Source organism: Phocoena sinus, chromosome 15 (assembly GCF_008692025.1).
Source record: "Phocoena sinus isolate mPhoSin1 chromosome 15, mPhoSin1.pri, whole genome shotgun sequence".
Taxonomy (NCBI): Eukaryota; Metazoa; Chordata; class Mammalia; order Artiodactyla; family Phocoenidae; genus Phocoena; species Phocoena sinus.
Window position 1 is genome coordinate 38,944,922 of NC_045777.1, and position 12,753 is coordinate 38,957,674.

The window sequence follows — 12,753 nt, forward strand, 5'->3', positions numbered from 1 at the left end:
CAGGAAAAGGGGGTTCATTTGGCTGTCCCTCTTTTCTTAAAATTGAGAAGCTTTGAACTCTGGCCCTTAATTGTTCTCATAATTACAGCGAGAGAGGGAGAATTAAAACTAAAATTCAAGCAATTACATGTGCAAGGGCAAAAGCGGCTATTATGTTAAAATGCAGGGTCCATTTTCATTTTACTTAAGTTGGCTGTTAAGAAAAGTATCTGAGATGCCGGAGGTGGGAACAGGGCCTATATACTAAGATCTTGACTTCAAAGCCCCATGAATGTGTTTTTAATACTTTCAGCCCCCAATAGATGTCTTAGATAAAAGTATTATGCATGAGACATGATATATTTTTGTGGCTTTACAGAAAGACAAAGAGTTTTCATTAATGAGGGTTTCTAGATTTGTGATGTATTGATTGATTATATACCTATATCTTAGGTACACTTATCAGAAGTCTAAAGATGCCCCTTCATTTCCCAAATGCCAGCAAAATTATGTCTAGTTAGAACCAGCCAAAATGGAGAACAGATTTATAACTGATGGAATCTTAGTAGCATTTGGTGATATAAAATAGAGAAAACACATTCTCAATTGAAGGGGACCTCCTTCTCCCACTCCTATTGTGGATAATGTTCTGTTTGTTAATTGGCTCATTTAATTCATCCATATGAATGCAATCTTTAAAATTTTTTTAACCTTTTATTTTGTGAAATATTTAACTACCAATTCGCAAGAAGTTGCAAAGAAATGAGCAGGGCGGTTCGGTGTACTCTTCACTCAGCTTCCCCGAGTGTTTGCATCCTGCATAACTAGAGAACTGTATCAAATTGAGGAAATCATTATTTGTACGATTCACAAAGCTTATTCAATTACACAAGCACTCATGTGTGTGTGTGTGTGTGTGTGTGTGTAGCTCTATGCGATTTTCTCACTAGTGCTACTCTGTGTAACACAACCACAATCAAAATACAGAACTCTTTCATCACCACAAGGCTACCTCATGTTATCCTTTCATAGTCATATCCATCCTCTCCTCACCATACCCAATCCCTGTCAAGCACCAGCCTGTTTTCCATTGCTCTAATTATGTTATTTCAGGAATGTAATATAAATGGAATCTTGCAATAGATATCCTTTCAAAATCGGCTACTTTTATTCAGCCTAATTTCCTTGAGGTGTATCCAAGTTTTTGTGTGTATTAGTAGTTTGTTCTTTTTTTTAATACTAAGTGGTCTGAATGGGATGGATGTATCACACTTTGTTTATCTATTCACCCACTGGAGACAAAAGACAAAAACTTATTTAAGAATTTCTATATATCTATTTTATCTGAGTATCTCACTAGCCTTAGACATGAAGAGATAAAGCTCAGAGCTGATCGATTTTGGAATAGGGTTTGATCTCCAGGAGCACTGATTTTGAATTAAGAGAATGGAGATGAGGTAGCCCTCTGGGTTACTGCTCACTGAAAGGCATGATCATGACTCCTCCTGGATGCTAATGGATGCTGCTCACAAGAGTAAGATCAGAATCAGGTCCCAGATTTGAGTTACTGCATTTAAACCTCAGGTCTGCAAATTACAGAATGGCAATAAATTAGCTGTGTACTTTTCCCACTTTAAGGTGCATATGAATCACCCAGAGGTCCTGTGAAAATGCAGATTCTAATTCAGAAGGTCTGGCTGGGGGCTCCCAGGTGATACTTATGCTGCTGGTCCATGGACCTCTTTTTGAGCAACAGTGGACCAGATGATACCTGAGACTCCCTTATACTTTTCCTTGCTTCCTTGAGACTGGTTTATAGGCTGAGAAGTGAAAGTGCTGGGGATAAAATGTTAAATGACAGGAATTCAGTGATTCGAGGTGTGCCACTGAGAGAACTGACAGGCCAGAATGCCAGCCAGTCTCTGCTCCACGTGTGTTCACCTGGGATTGCCAAATGGGAACCGCATATAACTCCTCAAGGACCACAGCTTTGGCCCCTGTGACCAGCCACGGACAAGAGCGTGCTTGGTGGGACATGGTGGGTCTCTGGGGTTCCCAGCTCTTGCACACCTTAACTCTCCTGAATGACACTGAGGGGAGAGTGAGGAATGGACTAGATTGCTCTGGAGGCTCATGGTGTTGAGCAGCTGACAACGACTCATGTGTGCTGTATAAACAGAAGAAGCTTCTCATGTCCTTTTGCCTTCAGGCATGGAAGGGGGTAGACTTATTCTAGGTCATTCTAATACAGCCTAATTAGGCCAAGTGGGCTGCAGATTTGAGTTCAAAATAATGGTCATCTTGAGAAGTGTTGTTGTCAAAGTTACAGGTTGGCTTGTGAGGTGATGAACTCCCTGCCACGACAGGAGTGAGGCACAAAACAAGATGATGGTCTATTGGTTCTATACAAGGATTGCGTGGAAGGATGGCCTAGGTCAGGGGTCAGCCAATTTCTTTCTGTAAAGGGCAAGATAGTAAGTATTTTAGGCTTTTGGGCCATACAGTCCTGTCACAACTACTCAGCTCTGCTATTGTATTCCCCAAAGCAGCCACAGACCACACATAAATATATAAGCATTGCCTGCATTACAATAAAATGTTATTTATAAACACAGAAATGTGAATTTCATAGCTTTCACGTGTCATGGAATATTGTTCATCTTTGATTTTTTTTTTCTGTAATTTAAAAATGTGAAAATCATTCTTAGCTCACAGACAAAAACATGGTAGCAGGCTGCTTTGGGCATGTGACCGTTAGTTTGCCAACCTCTGGCCTAGATGAACCTCAAAATGTCAGGAGTCTGGGGGTGCAGGGAGGATTCTGCCCTTGCTTGGAATACTCTGGAGGTGGCTTCCTCCAGCCAAGAGGAAGGGGCTTGCCTTCCACAGGTAAATCCTTGTCTTCCAGAGGTAAATGTGCTTCAGAGAGAGGTGGATGTTTCACTGAATCTCACCCTGCCGGAAGAGGTTGCTCCCTCCCGCGGGAATTAGGATCGGTTCTGACAAGGGTTGACTTTCTCGGACTCTAAGCAGTAGATTCAGCCCACAACGTTTGCCTCTGTCTCAGATGGTTTCACCTTTGTACGTTGCCAAGAGTTCTTTCATCTGGTTTCATCTAGAGAGCAGGCTGACTGTGCCTGCGGACAGCAGTCCTTAGGAATAATCCTTGGTGTAGTTAAGACTTTCTGAGGCTGACCTCCATGGCGCTTTCAGTTATTGTGATTGGCTGCTAGTGTAGACCTGGGTTCTTGGGTGAGCGTCCTGAAACACCACCCCCCCATGCCTTCTGCTGCAGACATCAATACGCTTCTGCTGCAGACATCAATACGCTCCCCCACATTTGATAATCAATATTAGGCGTTACTGCAAACACAAATATTCCCTGGGTGGATAATTAAAATGAACCTGTTCCCAGCTAAAGGCTGTCTTTTGTCATAACCTTTTCACTGCTTTTATCTCATCAGTGAAGTTCTTGGATCAGACTAAGGGGGCAGAAAATGGTTTGATCCCTGATTAGAGAAGAAGAAATGGAAAGGGCAAGGGGCTGAGTAATTTTCCTCAGGTCACTGAGCAAGTTCATGGCTGAGCCTGAATGAACATCTCCAGGTGCAAAATTCTTAAGCTCTGTCAGTCCTTTGACTACATGAGTAAGCTCTATTTTCTTCAGAAATCTATGTACATGCTGTGGATTTAAATGCCTGTATTTCCAGGTATAGTACTTGCATTCCAGGACTGAGAAATGGGCTGAAGACTACAAAATACTAACCAGAAAAAAAAAAAAACCCAGAAAACCAACAAACCTGGTTTCAGAGAGAACTGATAATCCATAATAGCAAATAACATGGTACTATAGATGAATAATGAACCATGCATAATCTTAATAAAAATAGAGTAGTTTATGTATAATATACAGGGGAAGATTCTATGCAGAATTTTAAGTGCCTTCAGTTCAGTTCAAATCAACCAAATGACCTGACAAAGAGGTGAAATAGATGTCAAAAGTATCTGTTAGAGTGTAGTGGCCATTCAAGGCTTGAAAATAAAGCTTTATAAGCAAATTAAAAATATTTACTTGCTCAAGTAATTCTAGTGCTATCAGGAAAAGAAAGAAATTAAAAAGTGGAGGACTAATATCATTAATATATAAGCACGACATATACTTTCAAAGCACTAAAACGTAAGAAATTGGAAAAAGCACATGAGTTATAATTTATAGAGGAAAGACAAATGTCGAAAAATTGAGAAGCTGAAAAACAACAAATTAAAATGAAAAAAACACTTCTTGCATTAAATTAGTAAAGATTAAAAATTACATGATTCATTAAAACCACAATGAGATAACACTACATACCTATCAGAAGGGCTAAAATTAAAAAACACTTAAATAGTTTTAAAAAATGCTGGCAAAGATGAGGAGAAACTGGATCACTTACACACTGTTGATGAAAATGTAAAATGGTACAGTCACTTTGGAAAACATTTTGACGGTTTCTCATAAAAATAACTATATAACTATCATATGACCCAGAAATCACACTCTTGGGGACATTTATCTCAGAGTAATGAAAATGTATGTTCACACAAAAACATGAATAAAAATATTCTTAGTAGGTTTATTTTTGATAGTCCCAAACTGGAAACAACACAGATGCCCTTCAGCAAGTGAACGGTTAAGCCAAACTGTGTGATATTATTACCATGGATTATTACTCAGCAATACAAAGGAGCAAAGGCTTGGTACATGCAACAAACTGGATGATCCTCCTAAAGGTTATACTCATGGATAAAAGGCAAATCTAAAATGTTACACATTGTATGATTCCATTCACATAACATTCTTCAAATGACAAAGTATAGAAATGGAAAACAGGTTAGTGGTTGCCTGGAAGTAGGAGGGTGTGGGACAGGAGGAAATTATGTGTGGCTATAAAAGGGCAACATGAGGAATCCTTGTGATAGAAACATTCTGTATCTTGTCTGTATCAATGTCAATATCCTGGTTGTGACATTTTGCTAAAATTTTGCAAGATCTTTGCAAAATTGGGGTAAATTGGGTAAAATGTACATGGGATTTCTCTGTATTATTTCTTATAACTGTATGTAAATCTACAATTATCTCAAAATAAAAAGTTTAATTAAAAATATGATTCTGAGTTAGAAAAGATGTAATGAAGTCTCTTCTTGCTTATACATTGGGAATGGTCCCATTATCATATATTGGTAAATTTTTGGAAATATTTTAGAGGCATAAAAGCCTTCAATTTTTCCTTTTGTGGTCAAGGGCAGTTTTTGTACTTCTTTTGTGCTACATGGAGAGGGGCCCTGTTCAATGGAAGAAAACCAGGATATACTGGCTGTATGGGCTTAACCTCCAGTACTGACAAGTGAAGTAGGCTTAATTGTGAGCTTAGTTATTTGGGGGAGTATCTTCTGAGTGATAGGAAATGGTTATTGTCTTTTCAGAGCTGTCATGTGGCAGAAGATAATAAAGACGTCCTAAGATCTGAGTTGCAAGACTTAAAAAATCCTTACTAAGAATAGCTGGGGAATCTGAAGTTACTCAAGTAAAATAGTATCTCTATCTGGGGGTTGAAGGAAAGCCCTTCCAGGAAGAAGAGAGTGAATTAAAACATCACCTTACGAAGCTAACCATTTGTAAAGCAGTGAGCTGTTTGTTTAATTACACAATCCCAGTATATAAACAAATACAAGTAACATTTTTTTCAATTAAGTATCTTTTCTAATTTTAACTTCTCTTACTATGCAATCAATTATATCAATATTCTGATCAAATTAAATAGCTAAAATTGAGATTATAGATGTCAGTTACATTTAACATACACTCTGCTCTCTGATTTATTTCTCTACATTTTTTTGAGCTGAAAATCATGAAAAGTTTGATTAGTAAATTTAAACATTGTAAATGATTACAAATCATGGACTCTGTTTTGTTTTTTAAGAGCTTGTCTTGCAATCTCAAGATATTCTTTTTTTTTTTTTTTTTTTTTTTTTAAACATCTTTATTGGGGTATAATTGCTTTACAATGGTGTGTTAGTTTCTGCTTTACAACAAAGTGAATCAGCTATACATATACATATGTTCCCATATGTCTTCCCTCTTGCGTCTCCCTCCCTCCCACTCTCCCCATCCCACCCTTCCAGGCTGTCACAAAGCACCGAGCTAATATCCCTGTGCCTTGCGGCTGCTTCCCCCCCGCTATCTACCTTACTACGTTTGTTAGTGTGTATATGTCCATGACTCTCTCTCGCCCTGTCAAAACTCACCCTTCCCCCTCCCCATATCCTTAAGTCCGTTCTCCAGTAGGTCTGCGTCTTTATTCCTATCTTACCCCTAGGTTCTTCATGACATTTTTTTTCCCTTAAATTCCATATATATGTGTTAGCATACGGTATTTGTCTTTTTCTTTCTGACTTACTTCACTCTGTATGACAGATTCTAGGTCTATCCATCTCATTACAAATAGCTCAATTTCATTTCTTTTTAAGGCTGAGTAATATTCCATTGTGTATATGTGCCACATCTTCTTTATCCATTCATCCGATGATGGGCGCTTAGGTTGTTTCCATGTCCTGGCTATTGTAAATAGAGCTGCAATGAACATTTTGGTACATGACTCTCTTTGAATTTGGTTTTCTCAGGGTATATGCCAAGTAGTGGGATTGCTGGGTCATATGGTAATTCTATTTGTAGTTTTTTAAGGAACCTCCATACTGTTCTCCACAGTGGCTGAACCAATTCACATTCCCACCAGCAGTGCAAGAGTGTCCCCTTTTCTCCACACCCTCTCCAGCATTTATTGTTTCTTGATTTTTTGATGATGGCCATTCTGACTGGTGTGAGATGATATCTCATTGTAGTTTTGATTTGCATTTCTCTAATGATTAATGATGTTGAGCATTCTTTCATGTGTTTGTTGGCATTCTGTATATCTTCTTTGGAGAAATGTCTATTTAGGTCTTCTGCCCATTTTTGGATGGGGTTGTTTGTTTTTTTGTTATTGAGCTGCATGAGCTGCTTGTAAATTTTGGAGATTAATCCTTTGTCAGTTGCTTCATTTGCAAATGTTTTCTCCCATTCTGAGGGTTGTCTTTTGGTCTTGGTTATGGTTTCCTTTGCTGTGCAAAAGCTTTGAAGTTTCATTAGGTCCCATTTGTTTATTTTTGTTTTTATTTCCATTACTCTAGGAGGTGGGTCAGAAAGGATCTTGCTGTGATTTATGTCATAGAGTGTTCTTCCTATGTTTTCTTCTAAGAGTTTGATAGTTTCTGGCCTTACATTTAGGTCTTTAATCCATTTTGAGCTTATTTTTGTGTATGGTGTTAGGGAGTGATCTAATCTCATACTTTTACATGTACCTGTCCAGTTTTCCCAGCACCATTTATTGAAGAGGCTGTCCTTTCTCCACTGTACATTCCTGCCTCCTTTATCAAAGATAAGGTGTCCATATGTGCGTGGGTTTATCTCTGGGCTTTCTATCCTGTTCCACTGATCTATCTTTCTGTTTTTGTGCCAGTACCATACTGTCTTGATTACTGTTGCTTTGTAATATAGTCTGAAGTCAGGGAGCCTTATTCCTCCAGCTCCTTTTTTCGTTCTCAAGATTGCTTTGGCTATTCGGGGTCTTTTGTGTTTCCATACAAATTGCGAAATTTTTTGTTCTAGTTCTGTGAAAAATGCCAGTGGTAGTTTGATAGGGATTGCATTGAATCTGTAGATTGCTTTGGGTAGTAGAGTCATTTTCACAATGTTGATTCTTCCCATCCAAGAACATGGTATATCTCTCCATCTATTTGTATCATCTTTAATTTCTTTCATCAGTGTCTTATAATTTTCTGCATACAGGTCTTTCGTATCCTTAGGTAGGTTTATTCCTAGATATTTTATTCTTTTTGTTGCAATGGTAAATGGGAGTGTTTTCTTGATTTCACTTTCAGATTTTTCATCATTAGTATATAGGAATGCCATAGATTTCTGTGCATTAATTTTGTATCCTGCTACTTTACCAAATTCATTGATTAGCTCTAGTAGTTTTCTGGTAGCATCTTTAGGATTCTCTATGTATAGTATCATGTCATCTGCAAACAGTGACAGCTTTACTTCTTCTTTTCCGATTTGGATTCCTTTTATTTCCTTTTCTTCTCTGATTGCTGTGGCTAAAACTTCCAAAACTATGTTGAATAAGAGTGGTGAGAGTGGGCAACCTTGTCTTGTTCCTGATCTTAGTGGAAATGCTTTCAGTTTTTCACCATTGAGGATGATGTTTGCTGTGGGCTTGTCATATATGGCTTTTATTATGTTTAGGAAAGTTCCCTCTATGCCTACTTTCTGGAGGGTTTTTATCATAAATGGGTGTTGAATTTTGTCGAAAGCTTTCTCTGCATCTATTGAGATGATCATATGGTTTTTCTCCTTCAATTTGTTGATATAGTTTATCACATTGATAGATTTGCGTATATTGAAGAATCCTTGCATTCCTGGAATAAACCCCACTTGATCATGGTGTATGATCCTTTTAATGTGCTGTTGGATTCTGTTTGCTAGTATTTTGTTGAGGATTTTTGCATCTATGTTCATCAGTGATATTGGCCTGTAGTTTTCTTTCTTTGTGACATCCTTGTCTGGTTTTGGTATCAAGGTGATGGTGGCTTCGTAGAAGGAATTTGGGAGTGTTCCTCCCTCTGCTATATTTTGGAAGAGTTTGAGAAGGATAGGTGTTAGCTCTTCTCTAAACGTTTGATAGAATTCACCTGTGAAGCCATCTGGTCCTGGGCTTTTGTTTGTTGGAAGGTTTTTAATCACAGTTTCAATTTCAGTGCTTGTGATTGGTCTGTTCATATTTTCTATTTCTTCCTGATTCAGTCTTGGCAGGTTGTGCATTTCTAAGAATTTGTCCATTTCTTCCAGATTGTCCATTTTATTGGCATAGAGTTGCTTGTAGTAATCTCTCATGATTTTTTTTATTTCTGCAGTGTCAGTTGTTACTTCTCCTTTTTCATTTCTAATTCTATTGATTTGAGTCTTCTCCCTTTTTTTCTTGATGAGTCTGGCTAGTGGTTTATCTATTTTGTTTATCTTCTCAAAGAACCAGCTTTTAGTTTTATTGATCTTTGCTATTGTTTCCTTCATTTCTTTTTCATTTATTTCTGATCTGATTTTTATGATTTCTTTCCTTCTGCTAGCTTTGGGGTTTTTTTGTTCTTCTTTCTCTAATTGCTTGAGGTGCAAGGTTAGGTTGTTTATTCGAGATGTTTCCTGCTTCTTAAGGTGGGCTTGTATTGCTATAAACTTCCCCCTTAGAACTGCTTTTGCTGCATCCCATAGGTTTTGGGTCGTTGTGTCTCCATTGTCATTTGTTTCTAGGTATTTTTTAATTTCCTCTTTGATTTCTTCAGTGATCACTTCATTATTAAGTAGTGTATTGTTTAGCCTCCATGTGTTTGTATTTTTTACAGATCTTTTCCTGTAATTGATATCTAGTCTCATGGCGTTGTGGTCGGAAAAGATACTTGATACAATTTCAGTTTTCTTAAATTTACCAAGGCTTGATTTGTGACCCAAGATATGATCTATCCTGGAGAATGTTCCATGAGCACTTGAGAAAAATGTGTATTCTGTTGTTTTTGGATGGAGTGTCCTATAAATATCAATTAAGTCCATCTTGTTTAATGTATCATTTAAAGCTTGTGTTTCCTTATTTATTTTCATTTTGGATGATCTGTCCATGGGTGAAAGTGGGGTGTTAAAGTCCCCTACTATGAATGTGTTACTGTTGATCTCCCCTTTTATGGTTGTTAGTATTTGCCTTATGTATTGAGGTGCTCCTATGTTGGGTGCATAAATATTTACAATTGTTATATCTTCTTCTTGGATCGATCCCTTGATCATTATGTAGTGTCCTTCTTTGTCCCTTTTAATAGTCCTTATTTTAAAGTCTATTTTGTCTGATATGAGAATTGCTACTCCAGCTTTCTTTTGGTTTCCATTTGCATGGAATATCTTTTTCCATCCCCTTACTTTCAGTCTGTATGTGTCTCTAGTTCTGAAGTGGGTCTCTTGTAGACAGCATATATAAGGGTCTTGTTTTTGTATCCATTCAGCCAATCTGTGTCTTTTGGTGGGAGCATTTAGTCCATTTACATTTAAGGTAATTATCGATATGTATGTTCCTATTTCCATTTTATATATTGTTTTGGGTTCGCTACTATAGGTCATTTCCTTCTCTTGTGTTTCGTGTCTAGAGAAGTTCCTTTAGCATTTGTTGTAAAGCTGGTTTGGTGGTGCTGAACTCTCTCAGCTTTTGCTTGTCTGTAAAGGTTTTAATTTCTCCATCAAATGTGAATGAGATCCTTGCTGGGTAGAGTAGTCTTGGTTGCAGGCTATTCTCCTTCAGCACTTTCAGTATGTCCTGCCACTCCCTTCTGGCTTGTAGGGTTTCTGCTGAGAGATCAGCTGTTAACCTTATGGGGATTCCCTTGTGTGTTATTTGTTGTTTTTTCCCTTGCTGCTTTTAATATGCTTTCTTTGTATTTAATTTTTGACAGTTTGATTAATATGTGTCTTGGCGTGTTTCTCCTTGTATTTATCCTGTATGGGACCCTCTGTGCTTCCTGGACTTGATTAACTATCTCCTTTCCCATATTAGGGAAGTTTTCAACTATAATCTCTTCAAATATTTTCTCAGTCCCTTTCTTTCTTTCTTCTTCTTCTGGAACCCCTATAATTCGAATGTTGGTGCGTTTCATGTTGTCCCAGAGGTCTCTGAGACTGTCCTCAGTTCTTTTCATTCTTTTTTCTTTATTCTGCTCTGCAGTAGTTATTTCCACTACTTTATCTTCCAGGTCACTTATCCGTTCTTCTGCCTCAGTTTATTCTGCTATTGATCCTATCTAGAGTGATTTTAATTTCATTTATTGCATTGTTCATCGTTGCTTGTTTCATCTTTAGTTCTTGTAGGTCCTTGTTAACTGTTTCTTGCATTTTGTCCATTCTACTTCCAAGATTTCGGATCATCCTTACTATCATTATTCTGAATTCTTTTTCAGGTAGATTGCCTATTTCCTCTTCATTTGTTAGGTCTGGTGGGTTTTTATCTTGCTCCTTCATCTGCTGTGTGTTTTTCTGTCTTCTCATTTTGCTTATCTTACTGTGTTTGGGGTCTCCTTTTTGCAGGCTGCACTTTCGTAGTTCCCGTTGTTTTTGATGTCTGTCTCCAGTGGCTAAGGTTGTTTCAGTGGGTTGTGTAGGCTTCCTGGTGGAGGGGACTAGTGCCTGTGTTGTGCTGGATGAGGCTGGATCTTGTCTCTCTAGTGGGCAGGTTCACGTCTGGTGGTGTGTTTTGGGGTGTCTGTGGCCTTATTATGATTTTAGGCAGCCTCTCTGCTAATGGGTGGGGTTGTGTTCCTGTTTTGCTAGTTGTTTGGCATAGGTTGTCCAGCACTGTGGCTTGCTGGTCGTTGAGTGAAGCTGGGTGCTGGTGTTAAGATGGAGGTCTCTGGGAGATTTCCGCTGTTTAATATTATGTGGAGCTGGGAGGTCTCTTGTTGACCAGTGACCTGAAGTTGGCTCTCCTACCTCAGAGGCAGAGCCCTGACTCCTGGCTGGAGCACCAAGAGCCTTTCATCCACACGGCTCAGAATAAAAGGGAGAAAAAGTAGAGAGAATTAGTAGAAGTATGAGGAAAGAAAGAAGGAAAGGAGGAAAGGAAGGAAGGAAGAAAGAAGCAAAGAAGGAAAGAAAGGAGGGAGGGAGGGAGGGAGGGAGGAAGGAAGGAAGGAAGGAGGGAAAGAAGGAAAAAAAGACAGAAAGAAAGATGATACAGTAAAAATAAAATAAAGTATAATATAGTTATTGAATTAAAAAATATTTAGAAAAAAAAAGGGACGGATAGAACCTTAGGACAAATGTTGGAAGCAAAGCTATACAGAGAAAATCTTACACAGAAGCATACACATACACCTTCACAAAAAGAGGTAAAGGGGGAAAAATCATAAATCCTGCTCCCTGATACCACCTCCTCAATTTGGGGTGATTCGTTGTCTAAAGGAGGGAGGGAAGGAAGGAAAGAAAGAAAGAACGAAGGTAAAGTATAATAAAGTTATTACAATTAAATTAATTATTAAGAAAAAGAATTTTTTAAAAAAAGGTCATGGACGGATAGAGCCCTAGGACAAATGGTGGAAGCTAGAGTATACAGACTAGATGTCACACAGGAGCATACACGTACACCTTCACAAAAAGAGGAAAAGGGAAAAAAAATCATAGATTTCGCTCCTAAATTCCCCCTCTTCAATTTGGGATCATTCCTTGTCTATTCAGGTATTCCACAGATGCAGGGTATATCAAGTTGATTGTGGAGCTTTAATCCGCTGCTTCTGTGGCTGCTGGGAGAGATTTCCCTTTCTCTTCTTTGTTTTCACAGCTCACAGGAGCTCAGCTTTGGATTTGGCCCTGCCTCTGCGTGTAGGTCGCTGGAGGGCGTCTGTTTTTTCGCTCAGACAGGACGGGATTAAAGGAGCCGCTGATTCGGGGCCTCCGGCTCACTCAGGCCGGGGGTTGGGGGATGGGGGAAGGAGGGGCACTGCGTGCGGGGCCGGCCTGCGGGCGGCAGAGGCAGCGTGACGTTGCGGCAGAGGCCGGCGTGACGTTGCACCAGCCTGAGGCCCGCCGTGCGCTGTCCCGGGGAAGTTGTCCCTGGATCCCGGGAACCTGGCAGTGGCGGGCTGCACAGGCTCCGCGGAAGCGGGGTGTGGAGA